Raw genomic sequence first — 17467 nt, 5'->3', positions numbered from 1 at the left:
CCGCTAGCATCTAACCTCGTCGTTACAAGTGCAAAATCCCATAAGTTGCATAAGCCATCGATCATTTTCTCTTTTATGCCACCCAACTTCTCGATATCTAGATTAGGGTCTCAAGGTTTGAAATATAGATCTTTTCATGATGTTAGGACGTTTGTGAAGGAGATAAGCAGCACGACTTCGTCCATTGCTTTTGGACGTTCGAGAGGAAATTGAAGGTGAGAAGAGGTAAGAGTCGTGACTTCTGCTTCAACATCCCTTTCAGATTATGTGTTTTTTATTTTGAGTTGTTGGATGATTTTGAGATTCTAGGTTTTTTATTTCGAGATGTTAGATGTTGAATGAACTGAGGTAGAAATGAGTCTTATGAGAAGGTTATGGTTTGTTGAGAGGAATATGATGATGATGATGATGATTTCAACCAAGGCTTGAAATATAAATTGCATGGCTTAAACTAAGCATGTCATTTTAAGCTAAACTATATTGAACTGAACCGAACTGTACTGCAACAAAAAAGTGGTTTATTAAAATCGAACTGAACCAATGACCAAATGTCTAAACTGAACTGAAATGGTTTCCTGGTTCGGTGAAATGTTTCGAATTGGTTCGGGTCCCAAAACTAGTATCTTAGTGCCCAAACTAGTTTTCACCAAGTATTTTTTTTAAGAAATGAAAATGGTTCCTATTCAAAATTTCTAACAGGTTGTATCTCAAACGCACACATGAAAACATAAATTTTCAAACTTTATTAACTCTTATTCTAACAATAATAATTTGAAATATTTTGAAATGCATAAATTAGACCGGTTTATTCCCGTTCAAAATGAGCGTTATAACTTTTTCTAGATGAAGCAAAGTTTGGCTGAGTTCGACGATATTCACCACCACGGGCAGAGCATGCTTCAGGGATCATCGGTCACTTATAATACTTATAGATCGCCCACTAATACAGTCTTCACATTGGCAACGACAATCAAACACACAACGTAATTGATTCATTCTTACCAATTGAGTCAACATATGTTATGTTGGGATATGAGTGTTACTAGGATAATAGCCTGTTTTCGTGCAATGCACGAACGAGCGATTCTATGTTTTATGATTTTTAATTCTATATTTTATAAAGTGAACAAATTAAGTTACATACCAGAAGTAATTTGTAATCTATGCAATTATCTGAAATGAACAAACCTTATTATAAACTTTGCCAATAAATAGGTAACAATAAACCGATTATTATCTTTAGTGTGTATGGAAAACATGTACGTGTGGAGTTAATACAGTTTTTTTATAATTATTATACAATATTTGTTGATAATGCATTAATGATAGAATGAGATATTTTAATGTAAAACAAACACAACTAAACTGTTAATAGTTAATAACACAAATAACATATCAAATATTTTATTAGTTATCCTACATATTGACGCTACCTTCAACCATCTTATCCTTCAATACTAATTAACTAACGCTACAATATAACTATTCCGAGGAAGAAAAAGATCACATTCATTTATCAACTGGGTAGAACAACTATAGAAAAAAGTAGTCACAAAATAAACTTATCGAATTCCCATCTAAAAAAGAAAACAGACATGGACCAATCATGTAATTGCACTCTACATTACACAACTTTAAAGAGTAAAACCAAAAAGTAGCATTCACATTAGAATTTGATGAAGAAAGTGGAGAAAGAAATGAGTGAGTGCTCGAGAATCCTTTTCAAACCAAAGAAGTTAATCTACTTGACATTCCTAAAATTAAGAAAATCTTAGCTTCCCATTCGATTAATAGTACAGAAGGTGTTTGTAATGTTTTGGTTTCATTTGCATGATCGTTTCTGGCTCTTTGCACTAGTTGTTCATGAAAGAAATAACAACTTTTGCCTCATCTCTTGTCTCTGATAGTTTTCTTTTTAATGCCTGTTAGTAGAAGTTTTAGCATCTATTTTAGTTGAATCTGATTTAGCCGGTTTCTTGAGTGGTTCCTTGGTTTAGAGAAAATGTTGTCTATCCATATTTTCACAGAAGTATTATTGCTCTACAAAGTTCAGCATTTTGAAGAGTTGAGTTAAATCAATAAATTACTAGTGACTAATTGACATTCCTTAAATTAAGAAAATCTTAGCTTCCCATTCGATTAATAGTACAGAAGGTGTATGTAATTTTTGGTTTCATCTGCATGATCATTTCTGACTCTCTGTACTAGTTGTTCATGAAAGAAATAACAACATTTGCATTATCTCTTGTCTCTGATAGTTTTCTGTTTCATGCATGTTAGTAGAAGTTTTAGCATCTATTTTAGTTGAATATGTTTTAGCCGGTTTCTTGAGTGGTTCCTTGGTTTGGAGAAAATGTTGTCTATCCATATTTCCACAAAAGTATTATTGCTCTACAAAGTTCAGCATTTTGAAGAGTTGAGTTAAATCAATAAATTACTAGTGACTAATTGACATTCCTTAAATTAAGAAAATCTTAGCTTCCCATTCGATTAATAGTACAGAAGGTGTATGTAATTTTTGGTTTCATCTGCATGATCATTTATGACTCTCTGTACTAGTTGTTCATGAAAGAAATAACAACCTTTGCATTATCTCTTGTCTCTGATAGTTTTCTGTTTAATGCCGGTTAGTATAAATTTTAGCATCTATTTTAGTTGAATCTGTTTTAGCCGCTTTTTTGAGTGGTTCCTTGGTTTGGAGAAACCACGTGTAGTTCATGTTTCAGTTGAGGCTACAAATTGCCAATTGGATTCACATTGTTTTGTTGTTTGTCGCCTCTCCTTGTTCTCATGATCTTTGACATACTGCAATGAATGCATGCCTTAACTCATTTTATGTGCACATGTATGAGATCTTTTACGACATTTCCAAGGTTGTCGGTTGGCCCGTCCATGACTAAATGAAGAAAGTGGATGAAGTAACATTCACATTAGAAATAGATGAAGAAAGTGGAGAAAGAAATGAGTGAGTGCTCGAGAATCCTTTTCAAACCAAAGAAGTTAATCTAATTGACATTCCTTAAATTAAGAAAATCTTAAGATTAGCTTATTTTATCTTCAAAATAGTTTATAATCAAAATCTATTGAAGAGAGTCTTTGGAAAAAAGTGATATTATATCTTTCCATAGATCTTAATCAAAACCAAACAAAACATGTTATTCGTGTGTGCATAACAATGAACAGAAAAACCAAATGAACCCAAAATTTCATCAATGCTGGCAGGCTTGGATTTTCTGAAGGGTGATGATATGCATCAGGATTAACTTGGGTTTCCAACCCACAAACTTAAAGAACTTTTTTAAAACAATAGATATTTTCAAACTTCACAACACACAAGCATAAAAAAAATCATATTTAATAAGAGAACTTATCAAACATCAAAACACATAAAACCAAAAATATCACTCATACTTGATAGACATGACAATGCATAGCAAATAAAAAAAATAGGGAAATTGGATAGACTAAGAACAGGTGATCACCAATACAAAATGGTCTATTTATAAGCCAATACATGCATCTGAAGCTCAAGATATGTGTTCAAAAAATTTCCATAGAAATAGTAGAATAAGCGCTAGATTTATGGGCTATAGTAGACCTCAAAGATCATGAAATCCAGCAAGAAAAACAAATGCAGAGTCAATTGAGGATTTATGGCTAGAAAAACGACAAAAAAATGGGTATTTATCGAGATGGCAAATGGTAGAGGCAATTACTCTACCACTCTACAACCAGTAGGAGTTTATTTAAATTTTAATAAGGTAACTATGTAAAGGATGATGAAAGTTTACTGATATAGAATACAAGAAAGCACATAAGAAGCAAAATATATTGCAAATCATACACTTGGCAAGAAGTCCTACGCTCAACATTCTAATAGACAATTGTTTATCCCTAATGAGAAGTACTTAATCCAAACCATGTCCGCAAAATTAGGATTCTTTTTACTAATAACAAGCTGAAATACTATGGTTATCATGTTCCTTAATCACAACTTACACACCTATGAATTTCCTATCACGATGCTCACCCAGGTCACACTATTAAATACAACATTTTCCACAAATAATAGGACGTTGCAAAAACAACACAATAATTTCCAATGGCGACCCACCACACAAGTTGTCTTAAGTGACAATTTTATTCCTCCTTCTAGAAGTTCACAGTTTATAGAAAATGACACCAACAAAATAAATAGACATAAGAAATTTGGTACTTGTTCATAATAAACAATAGTACGAGTTGTCTTTAGCTTTGGAAATTTGGTACTTCACAAAATATATTGCAAATCATACACTTGCAGAAAAGGCACTCTATGTAAGTAGCAAGAAAACTATGCAAAAGAGGGTAAGAAAATTTGAATGAAAACACAACGCACCAATTTCAAACCATATGTCTAACAGTGTACCAATGTCTAACACAAATGTACAAAACAACCAGACATCACTATTAACCGCACAAAGACAAGCATTTCAAAAGAATGGCAAAACAACACAAGTTAGTTAAATAAGTAAATTCAACACCCAATATCAAAATATAATTCTTACCAAAACTTGGGATGTCATTGTCATCATAAAGATTGGTTCACTACCACAAAAAAGGCCTTGGGTAGCGGTTATATTGTGAATTGGGTAGCGGTTCTGGGACCGGCGCATAACTCAGCGCTACTAAAGTTGGGTAGCGGTTCTGGAACCGCTGCGTAATAAAGAGTTGGGTAGCGGTTCTGGAACCGCTACTAAACTCCACTTTTTTTTTTAAAAAAAAAAATCTCATTTGGCCAATTATCCAGGACTAGTTTACATTACGCTAAATGATGCAACAGAAAAAACTCAATACACAACTAAAATACAACTTCTTAAAATAATAAACTTTATTTATTTATATGGAAATAGTACTTAGCTAAATTCATACATGATTCCCGTAAAAGTCACTGGCTATGTTACATTAAAAAGCTAATAGAACATAGCTGAAACAAAATACAACTAACACCCAATGCTTACAACTAACACCAATGCTGCAACATCTTGCACTCTTGCTTAGTCATCAGTTCATTTGGACATCTCATATCCTGTGAAAACTCTTCATATCCATTTGAACATTTCACATCCTGCAAAAATAAGCTAGCCATTCAAAACAAAAACATCATTCTATATATTCTTAAAAAGATACTAGAAGAGAGAAAAAAAATCATCATTTGACAATATATTTGGTAAACATGCACATGGTAAACATCCACATACCTTATATGGAGATTGTGAGGATTCGGAAGGGATCAACTCTCTCAAAAAATCTCAATACATAGTATCTGCAATTTATGCCATTGGATGATGTCTGATTTCTTTATCAGCATCCCATGTTTCCTATTAGCAAGATAAATCTTCACAATCATACAATTGACACCAACAAACACTAATCATAATATTCGATAAATCCTAACCCAACAAATCCATTTGCATATTATATCATCATAGAATCAGGAGAAGCAAGTTCATTCATATATGCTGTAAGTAATTACATCAAAAATCATTCAGCATTGAACTTTGATCCATAGAACTCATATCCCAAAACCAAAACATAATTATCATAGAACCTTTGACAGTAAATTCAGAATACATTTTGCAGGGAGAAAATATCAGCTAGCTATTCAAAACTAAAAGACCATCATTGTACATCCTTAGCAAGATACCAACAGGGAGAAAAAATTACATCTAAAGAACATAAGAAGGTCGCTCCTCCCTTATTTCATCCAGCTGATCTTCAATGAAGGAGCTACACTTTAAGTTTTAAGCATTCTAATAGTTAAAACATCATAATAAACTAAGTTACTATTGAATTATATTATGCAATAGATTAATAAACACAATAACATTACGGCTAAAATTTCATACCTCATTTGGAGATTGTGAGGATTAAGAAAGGATCCTCATGTATTTCAATACATAGTATCCACAATCTATGCCATTTGTTTGACGAGGTCACTATAAAACCAAATGAAGTTTTAACTTAATGTGTTAGTGAGCAAAAATTTGGCACCACATACAACTAATCAAATCAACAAACAATTGTAATATCCATATCATGTTATGTTTATGCTTGAGATCTATACTGGAAAATGGATAAGATACCATTTACACACACGCATGACAGCAAAAAAGAAGGAAAACTTAGAAGGCATAGGTAGAAATGTAGAATATATGAGAACTTAGAGTATAAAGCTATAATTAATTACTATTTCTACATGTCAATAGGAAAAAAACCTACCTTAAGAGTACAATAATGTAAATTTGTAACTGTAAGAAAGTCAATCCCCTTACCTTATATGAAAGCCAAGCCCCTGCTTTAAGGCAGGGTCACTATGCTTCCAAAGGGAAGTGTCCTTGTACTGCAATTGGAAAAAAAATAGAAATTAAACCCAACAGAAATCAAACCCAATACTGTCAGTTTGAAGGTAAAACCCCAAAAATAAAAACAAAAAAATAGATTAGTCAATAGTCAATCTACTGTCAGTTTAAAGTTAAAAACCTAAAAGTAATGACATTACAAAATTGGTGGTGGCAGTGGGTTTTGTTGGGGTTGTACCTTGCGCTTCTTCTTCTCCATCACCAATTGAAGGGATATATGAAAAAATCAAACACACAGTGGGACTTAAAAATATCTAATTGTACAAATTTTCAGAAAGAATCACGGGCTTTCATAGAAATGGAAAGACAAAACACAGCACAGAAGGTGGAAAATGGCAGGAAAAAAAAATACGAATCAAACCTTGATTGTGGCAGCGGAAGGTGCGGCGCACCATGGATGCAGTCGCGCTCGAGCGGAAGGGCTCGGTAAAGACGAAGTGATGACCCTATTTTAGTAGTGTTTTTAGGGTCATTTCTTTGTGTGTTTTGAGTCCTTTTGTTGAGTCTCATGTAGTGTTTCATGCATTCTCATGCATTTTTATCTTTTCTTTAGTCTTTATTTGGCTTTGGTAATTTAGTAGCTTTTTAAGGAGTTTTCTTCCATTCTGAGTAGAGTTTAGGACTTGCATTGTTTTATTGTGTTAATTGAGGGATCTCATGTGCTAATAAGCTCTTTGAGCTTCTAGAATTTTCCTTGGCTTGTTGGTTAAGTTTCAGATCAGGAACTGAAGAAGAAAGAAGGGCAATAAGCATGGAATTGATGGAAACTTAAAGGGGATTGAAAAGAGGAGTTTCAGAAGCCAAAAAGCCCTTTCCAAGCGAGTTTAAGCGCCTAGGCGCTGGGGGATGGGCGCCTAGGCGCCAATTGGTCCAGAGAGCATGTTTTTTACATGCAATTGGCGCTCAGGCGCTCTAAATTGGCGCCTGAGCGCCCAGGCTCGACATGTTTGCCTATAAATAGGCTTTTTGTCATTTCTTTTGGGACCTTTTTTCATTTTATCATATTTTCATAAGTTAGAAGAGAGGGTTTGAGTTCTGGAGCTTGAGGAGCTTTCCCTAAGCCCTATGTTTCAGGTTTCATCTTTATCTTCTTGTATGGATTTCATAGCCATGCTTGGCTGAAACCCCTTTTGTTTTGGGTTCTTTGTAAGACTTTGGATGTTTTAGCTATCAATCCTTTTCTATTCATGATGTTCTGAGTAAACCCTTGAATCTCACTTCTATGCTTTATCTTTCAAGCTTGAATGCATGCTAGCTTTTTACTTTTCTATAGTCATAACGATAGTTTGTTATAGAGTTGGGACTTGTTGTGAGATTACTCCTTCTATACTTGCTGCTAGGAATAGAGGAAGGGTTGGGGTTTGTTGGCCTGATTTGTATGCTTAGTGCTTCTAGCAAATGTTTAGGTTATCAAGGAATTGGATCTATCTTTTGGTTAGAAAGGGTTTTCTTTACGAGGCATCGATAGATGACTATCTAGGCTAGAACATCAAGGAGAGACTCAGGATTAATTGAATAGGAAGGTTTGCTAAAACTGAATTAGTTCAACAAGAACCCAAGGCAATCTCATCTCTGTTTTCAATTCCTTTATTACTTGGCTACTTGTCTTTTAACAAACTCAAGAATCAACCAATCATTAAAACTGAATTTTACTTGCTTTTCAACCTTGAACTTGATTCTTAAACCGAATTCGCATTCCAATTCCCTGTGGTTCGATAAATTAAAACCGGGTAGATTCTGTACACTTCCAGATTGACCAACACGAAGCAGAACCCACATGAGCTTGAGTGATTGAAGCGAAGGTGAAGACGAAGCAACAGGAGGAAAGTGTGGTTTGATTGATTGAAGGTGAGGTGATGAAGACGAAGCAGAGCAGAAGGAAGGTGTGGTTTGAGTGATGGAAGCACGATGACGATTAATCAGCACAGCGAGAGAACGACGGGGGTCTCGCGTGAGAACAGTTAGGGTTTGAGGTGGGAGCGATTGAGAGGGAGAAAGGTAAGGGTGTTTTTGTGTCAACAACTATAGAACAAAAACATAAGGGTAAGGTTTTTTTGAACGAAAAAAAAATATATTGGGTAGCGGTTCACTCAACCGGTGCCCAACACCGAAATTTGTATATATTGGGTAGCGGTTCCCATAACCCGTGTCCAACGCCGAATTTTTTAAGTTGGGTAGCGTTTCCTTTTATCAAATATTTATTTTCTATATGTTTTACATTTTTACTAGATATAAAACCCGTGCGTTGCACGGGTGTTTTTACAATTTTATCAACATAATATAAAATTTATTATAGTTAAAAAAAACATTTTTTTCTTATAAACTATAATAAAATAAAAATAATTGTGTTAAAACATTTCATTATGAGTATTAGAGTTTTCTTTAAATAATTAATACTATTCAAATTTAATAATTAGCATTATAATAATTTTAAAAATTTAAAAATGAATTTATTAAAACATACAATAAATTATAAAGTGCATTTCAAATATTTTAAATCAATTAATAAGTTTTAATATCCCCAATAAAATTATATCAACATTTTCTTATATTTTTATCAACAATTAATTAACTTTAACTTTTATAATTACAATAAATTATAATTTTAATATTCTAAAATATTATTTAGTAAAATAAATAATTTTTAATTTTAGCCTTAATTATTTTTCTCTGTTACTGAAAAAAATACCCACACGTCATACTTTTTGTACATCCACGTCATACTTAATAATGTTAATTTTAAAAATATTTTTCTAAATTATTGCGGCATTTTTTAATTTTAAAACTATTTGCTAATTTTTTATTAATAAAATTAATTAATTTTAATTATAAATAATGTTTCCATATAAAAATTTTATTTAATAAAATTTTATTCTAAATATCATCTTGTGTATACTCTATACACTTTTTAATGTATATAAAAAGATATTCTAAAAGACTTAAATAATTATAATATATTAATTTTTTATGTATGTAAAATTATTTTATAAAATAACACAAAACAACATTATAATAATCTATATTAAACAACACATGTAACTATTAAAAAAAATTATAAGTATATCTTTACGAAGAGTATTTAATCATTGACTATTTCTGATATTTCATATATTTATTTTATATAAATTTAATTTTTTTCTCAAGTTGAGGTCAATAATTAATTAATATTTTAACTACATATGTTTAAATTTTTTGTCACATTATATTTAGCTTTTACTTAAATGTATAGGGAATTTTGTAATTAATATATAATATATAAATAATTATAAAAATGAAGATAAATAAGTTTATAAATATAATATTTAATGTTGGTAGTTGAATAGTTTTTGACATTACAATTTATTCAGTTTTAATTTTATTATTTAATATATTTATTGCAAATGAAATTCTTTATTTTAATGCATTTTAATGTAGAGGTAGGAATTACTTGATGTATTTAATGGAAAAAACTCAAGTCTCATTTACATACATATATATATATAGAATTTTTTGAATTTTAAAATTATTTTATGTAAATTATTTGCTCATAAATATTATTTTCTTATTTAATTTAATTTTTAATATTTGTGAAATACAAAACTCAAGGAAATTTTAAGTTTATGAATGTTTTTATGTAATGGTAGTAGTTGAATAGTTTTTTACAATATATATTTTTTTAATTTTAGTTTTATTATTGTTTAATATATTTATTACAAAGTTTTTTATTTTTTTGGTTGCTTTTAATACACACTTGAGTTTTGCTTATGTATTTAATGCAAAAACTCAAGTGTGCTTTACATATATATATAGATAGCACTTAGGTAGCAGTTAATATAGAACCGCTACCCCAACGCCGCTGCCCATCCCACTTTTTGTGGTAGTGGTTTCAGATCTAGCACACATTTCTTGTTGAACAAACTCTGCAAAAAAGAAAAATACTTCATTACTTTCAATAAAGATATATAAAACATATTCTTACCAAAACTTGGGATGCGATTGTCATCATAGAAATTGGTTTCAGATCTAGCACACATTTCTTATTGAACAATCAATAAAGATATATAAAACATATTCATGCAAAATATTGATACAAACTAACCTTGCTGAAATCTCTGGAGCTCCTCCAAATCTTCATTAGAAAGCATATGAAGAGATGTTTCTTTGAAACAGTGTTGGTTGCAAAGCAACATCTCCACCATTTTTGGAGCTGGAGAACTTCGTTCATTACTTAGAACCTTTCCTCCGATACTGAATGTGAACTTTGATGCAACTGTAGAGACCATAATGAACAGTACATCTCTATCTATTCTTGAAAGGATCGAAACAATTGAGTTAAAATTCCACCAATTTATGATATCAAACTCAACCCAATTTTAAAATTTCCCACGGGCTTCTTTCAAATATCTCTCTAGCTCAAACGAAGCATCAACCTAGGATCCAATTTCTTGAACATTGGAATTCATGCCATAAATATCTTCTTCATCATCATCATCCATTTGGACAGGCTGTTGCGTACTCTGAGGACCTGCTTCCTTACCTTCATATAGCTCATACAAAGAAAGACAGACTATAGTAGCAGTTCAACTCGTATAACAAGAGTTCTGCACAAAAGTTCATGTGTCTGTAGTAAGACATCATTACCACAATGCTTGGACATGAACACTTTTAACCTTATTTGTTCCCGAACAAACATTACTTCAATGTCGCGCCTCAAAGTAGACTGTGATTGTACGATAAATCGGGGTTGAAGGACACTCAGAAATTTGCGAAAAGCTTCATGCTTGAAAAATCAAATGGAAGCTCAGTTGCAATGAACATCCTCACAAGTTCCTTTTGGAACATGTCTTGGTCGAATTTAAAGACCGTATGCAAAGAAACAACTTCTATAGTATGTGACGATGGACCATCCTTTCTACTTCTTATTTTTTCACTATTCGGGTTTTTTGGGCACCTCTTTAGATGGTCCTCATGACACTTGTCCCTACCGAACACTTACTCAAAATACCACAATAATTACATGCGGTTCTACTCTCATTAGACTACTAAGTAAAGTAGTCTCATATGTATGAGCGACTTCTTCATCGAGATATGTTAGGATGCAATGGTAGATTAGAGCTAGTGGTAGTAGTTGGGGTAATTGCAACATAGAATCTATCCAATCACTTGGTTAGGATAAATAAAATAAAATCAGACATTTTCACAAATTAAATGTGACCAGATTAAAACAAAAAACAACCAACATTTCAGGAAGAAATAGTATCAAGTTTAGATGCCCCAAGAAAGAGCATCAATCTAATATTTTGACTACAAGCAACTTGTAAATGAGATCAGATTATGCATAAAGCTGGAAAATTCAACTGAATACACATATATCAAAGCCTTAGTAGTTGAAACAAAATCAGACATGCTCATAAATTTTCAATCAATTTCTGAAAATAGAAAAAGAGAAAAGAGCTAATTATACCACATTAAACAATTTGTGTACATGTGAACATGTTTGCAAAAACAGGTAAATTCTTCAGGAAACCAAGTTTAGCCAATAACTGGGTTTTGCAAAATCCTTCTCATACATGTACATATCACAGTGGGAGAAACAAACAAACAACATGAAAGACATTGCAACTAAAATTAAGGAAGAGCATGAGGTCCATTACCTAAGGTGACAACTTACAAGCTTTAAAATCTCTTCTTCTTCAAGATCTAGGTCAGAGAAGACAAATTATGTAGATCACAACCTACAAAGGCATAGTGATATTAATTGGGAAAGTAGTGAACTGATTACAACAACCTAAAAATTCATTAACCAGATATTGTGTCTAAAAGGACTAACTTTCATATTAAAAGAAAAAGAAAATCTAGGATAAGGTATAATCTTAATTCAAAAGCATTACTAATTCAAAAGTTACTCATATGTGCACCCCACAAATTTAGGACCCAAACTCAGTGTCTAGTAATGTCACTTACCTGCTCCTTGGCAAGATAATTTCCATACTACATGCAGGTTCTACATAAGAAACAAATAAATGATAAACTTGATTTCTCTTATCTTCTCATTTGCAAGTTGTCACTTCTTTAGCCGCTCCTTCTTCAAAACCTCTTATTTGCAAGTTGCAAGCACAACTAAATAGTACCTTCACGAAGAAGATAAACATCATAAAAACACAAAATATATCATTAAATTTCTCATACTTCCAATTACCACAAAGCATGACTCAAACATCAATATCATATTTTAAACAATCCTAGAAATTCAATGCAACAATTTTAAATTAAGCCATTTAGCATTTTAATTACAAAAACTAATACTTATCCAATTCAGTTTCCACAAGCTAAACGACTACCCAAGTCATTTATCAGCTTGGTAAGCACCAAAACAAACATGGTATGGACAAGGACCACAATCATATGGTCATAACTAAGAAGTAAACAACTAAAAGGAGAATGGAAAGAAAGAAATCTTGGACTCAAGCTTGACCTTTTGAAACATGAAGGTTGTCTCCACTCTCCAACATGTCATTTCGCACATGCACGTCGAATATATATATATATATATATATATATATATATATATAGAGAGAGAGAGAGAGAAAGAGAGAGAAAATGGTATATTCTGGTTGATTCAGAAATCACCCTCGGCCAAGATTACAGCTTTACCTCTGATCGATCCTTGTCTTGCGCTGAAGGTTCCAATAGTGATTTTAGGGTTCGTATTTGAATAATTCCAAACACGAGAGGCACGAGGTTGTCTCCAACTTCTTGATTCGAGACAAGTAAGGATCATGAATTGGGGATTAAGGTTCATATTTGGCTGATTTAGGGATTAGGGTTCGTAGAGATTTAGGAATTAGGGTTTGAACTCTTGAATGCGTCTGTTAGTCCCAGTGAATCATATTTAGGTTTGAGGGAGTGAAACTATGGTTCGAATTGAGTGAAAGTTATCTTGGAATTATTACTTCAAATAGTTCGATTCGAACCAATTTCGAATTGTATTAAAAGCTACAGTTCGGTTCTCAAACTGGTTTCCTTTAAAACAAATCAGTTCTAAAAAAAGTGTTTAGTATAGTACAAAAATGTGGTTCATTGAATTGAATATGTACAATGATTTAAGCTAGAGTTATTTAGTGCAGTACATATTTAATTCAGCGAACCAAATTTTTTTGAACAACCCTAGCTTAAACCATTTCACATTTTTAACACTATGATGATGAGTAAATAAAGAAAGCAAACAGTAAATGAGGGGACCATAGATAAAATGAGAATAATGAAAAGAAATACCAAAGAGGAAAATTGATGCGAAAATCAAGTTGAAGATAAGAGTGGGTGTGTGGTAAGGGATGTATAAATCTTAAATTAGGAAAATAAAATAAAAGAAAGTGGTGGTCAGGGATATGAAGAAGGAGTGACTCACTTGGAAGCCATGGAGAACATTTAGGAATCTAAGGGGAGCCATTCAGCCATATGGGGGAGGGATATGCATGCAGTGACAGAGGCAGGATTTAGATATAGGGGTGGCCACCACTAAAGTGCATCCACATAATTTCTATGGAAATCTATTTCAAATGCATAATTTGTGCTCCTAATTTGTTCTATAATTAAGAATGTAATATATAAGTAGAGTAAGTACAATAGATAATATCCAAGTGCCACAAGACCAGTAATAAAACGTAATAAAAAAATTAGAAAAATAGCAGTACAAGCTAAATAAGAAGTAGAAAGAAGAGAAATGAGTCAATAGTTTTTTTAGTCATCTTTAAACCTAAAAGAAATATATTAATATAAAAATCATATAAACTAGGGTGAGAAGTGCTATCCTGATGGGGAAACGTTTAGGCATGGTTTACGACTGTACCGATGATGTTGCCATCGCTCAGGTTGCTGATCAGATCCTTGCTCGCAGTTCTTCTTAGGATAGCTTGGGGTTTGGGTGTTCCTTTGGTTTTGCAGGGTCTTAGAGGGTGGCTGGTTTTTGCTTTGAGGTTTTGTCTTTAGGCTTTGGGCGTTTTTGGCTTTTTCTGGATCCTTTCTAGGTTTGTTAGTCTTTCTTCTTGGTTTGGGTTGTTTCCGGCGTTGGTGGTTCTATTTTTTGAACCCCTTTTGAGGAGGGTTGGACATCATGACATTCACCTCATTTATATAATTATGATTTTACTTTCGAAAAAAAAATCATATAAACTAACAAGTTTCAATCAAAATTTAGGGGCAAATGATTTTACAACATAAATAGACTAATTCAGTCCCAAATGTCACTATGTGGGTAGATAGATGTAATTAAAAATTAAGAAAATAGAAAGACATTAAGTAAAAAAAAAAAGAGCACTAGGTGTCACGAACCAGAAAAATTGTACGCATTGGAGAACATCCAGTATGCAACAACAAGGGAAAATTATATGCTTGTAGAAGTTACACAACGAGCACACTGGACATTCTCTTTTAGGTGGAGAAAAATCAATGAAAAAAAAGTCAGAACACAACTAGAAAAGACAAAATAATGCACTAAAAAAAAGCCTTAAATGTAAGAAGTCACACAGATAACTATGGGAGAAATCTATCAAGTCAGCATCGCTGCCCTTGAAAAGATTTGCATGTATATATATGTATATATATAATATGGTATGTATCATGGAAGATATTTAATAGCATGATATATATACTAATATAATAGTCATGGGTGGTGCTATACATATTTTTTCCTTTTAGTACTAGTAAACAAAACTAAAACTTTTGGGGGAGACTACAATATACACTAGTCCCCTTTATGTGCCACTGCATGCAAAATGAGGTTTGGGTGGTGGGGGAAGGGTGTGGAGGTTGGGTGGTGGCCAGTGGCGGAACCAGGAATTTTGTAGAGCCTGGGCAAGATTAAGCCTGAGCCTAACTGCCCACACCTAGTGTCTCACCCATGTTTTTAAATTGCGATCGTGGTTGCAGATGTTGCGGTATAGCGACGTAAATAGTCTGTTGCAGTGACTATTATTGTGAATTTTTTTTACTTGAATAAATAGTAGTATGGATAATAATTATTTGAAACATTGACATACTCGAATCGATGATAACTAAAATATTATTTTTAACAACATATATAATATATTAAAAAAATAACTATTTATATCACTCTAATATTTTTAATATACTTTGTAAAATAGTAATCATAATCTATACTAATTATTTGATCTTTAAACATGCTACCAAACATGATTTAAAACATTCACTTATTTTTTTCTAATAGAATAACAGTAAGTTTTTTTTAAAATATTGAAACATACAATATGAATTCATATGGCCAAACTTTTTACAATATATATGAACTAAATATTAGTTACTTTTTTCTTAAAAAAAGACTAACGAAACCAGTGGTTTCTTCACTAGTTTAAAAATATTTACCTAGGTCTGTTTTTTTACTTTTATCATTTACCTTTTTTTTCAACTTCATTTACCTTTTAAAATGTTTCAAAAGAAACCATACAGCCCACTTAAAAAAAACAAACGAAGGCCAAACTCTTTTAAGAAAAGCCCAAATGTCAAACCCTAATTTTTTACCCTTTCATTTACCCTCTATCAGATTTTATTATCCTCAACAAGACAGTCGTCAGCCAAAACAGGTGTGGTGGCAGTGGTTGCTCGGCTGAAGAGGATCTTGGCCGTGCTCTCTGGCTCCCGCGCCGCCACGCCGCCGTCGTCGCTCGCACTCTGTTCCTGTTGCTGCCGTTTTGGTTTGTCCCGATTCCATCACGTCCTCCGCCCCTCTTTCTCTTTCTCTGCTCCTTTTTTTTTTGCCCAGTTTTTCCTTATTTTTTTCCCCAAAAAGGATCCCTCGCCCTAAGCAATAAATTTTTTTTGGTCATGGAGGTCGGGCAAGTGCCCTAGCAGGCCAGGCGGTGGATCCGCCACTGGTGGTGGCTGAAAATGATAAAATGAGAGAGAAAATAGGAAGAAGATGGAAGAGAATGATCAATAATAATTAAAAGAAGTTGAATGACCAAAACTATTTAAAAAGTACACATGGGTAGTTATGAACTTCTTGGCTCGTTTGGTACGCGGTATTAGGCATGATAGTATAAGCTTATACAATGCATGATGGATTTATCCATTGTTTTGTGCTCACATTGTATTGTATAAGTTTATACATCAATCCCCTCTTTTACATTAAAATGATAGATTATTTAATCCACTCTATTGATGATGGATAAGACATGATAAGAGTGTGATGCATAAACTACTTGAATATATTTAATCAACTGTCACCACCACCGCCACCACTACCACCGCCACCACCGTCGCCACCAAGACCACCCCCCACCGCCACCACCACCACCACCATCATCCACCACTGCCACCATCGCCGCTACTACCACTACTTCCACCACTACCGCCATCATCATCTTCTAATATCATCACTACCACCACTGTCGCCACCAAATTATCTAGTGTATGACCAAACACTGTATAATATTATAATTTTATCAGGCATTATTCTATCAGACCTTATACTATCATACTATATACTATACAACATACCAAACGAATCCCTAATCTAACTAGACGTACTACGTGTATCGGTGACCAGACAAAAACATGGCTATGTAAGTAAAATGTCATAATTTACTCTTATTTCAATTTTTTCTTCAAGGACAAAAAAGAATGAATTTTTTTACAAAAAACAATTTATAATATACTCTATATAATCAAGGGAGTTAGCGTAATGCTTTAACCTTTCATCACTTAACCAAGTGGTTGGGGTTGAAATAAAAACTCTGGTAAATGAAAAAATTTCCTTGAACAACCCCTACTGCTTAGTGCGCATGTCGTAAGATGTTGAATAGTTTCGTTGCTACTTGTGGCCTGATCAAGATAAGAAAAGAGAATTTGGATCCTCTCCAGCCATTTTTTATGTCCAGCCCCTCCAGCACATTTTGTGCCACTGATTTTACAATCTAATGGCTGAAAATAATTTAAGAAAAAAGCAAGTTATAATTACATGTATATCCTCTCCCATTTATACTTGTTGTATGGTGCAGCAGCATGAGAGGATCTGAATTCAAGAAAAGATTAGACCCTTTATACCTGAAACCTAAAACATGTTTAAGTCC

Source organism: Lotus japonicus, chromosome 3, assembly GCF_012489685.1.
Source record: "Lotus japonicus ecotype B-129 chromosome 3, LjGifu_v1.2".
Lineage (NCBI taxonomy): Eukaryota > Viridiplantae > Streptophyta > Magnoliopsida > Fabales > Fabaceae > Lotus > Lotus japonicus.
Note: the sequence above shows the minus strand (reverse complement) of the source record.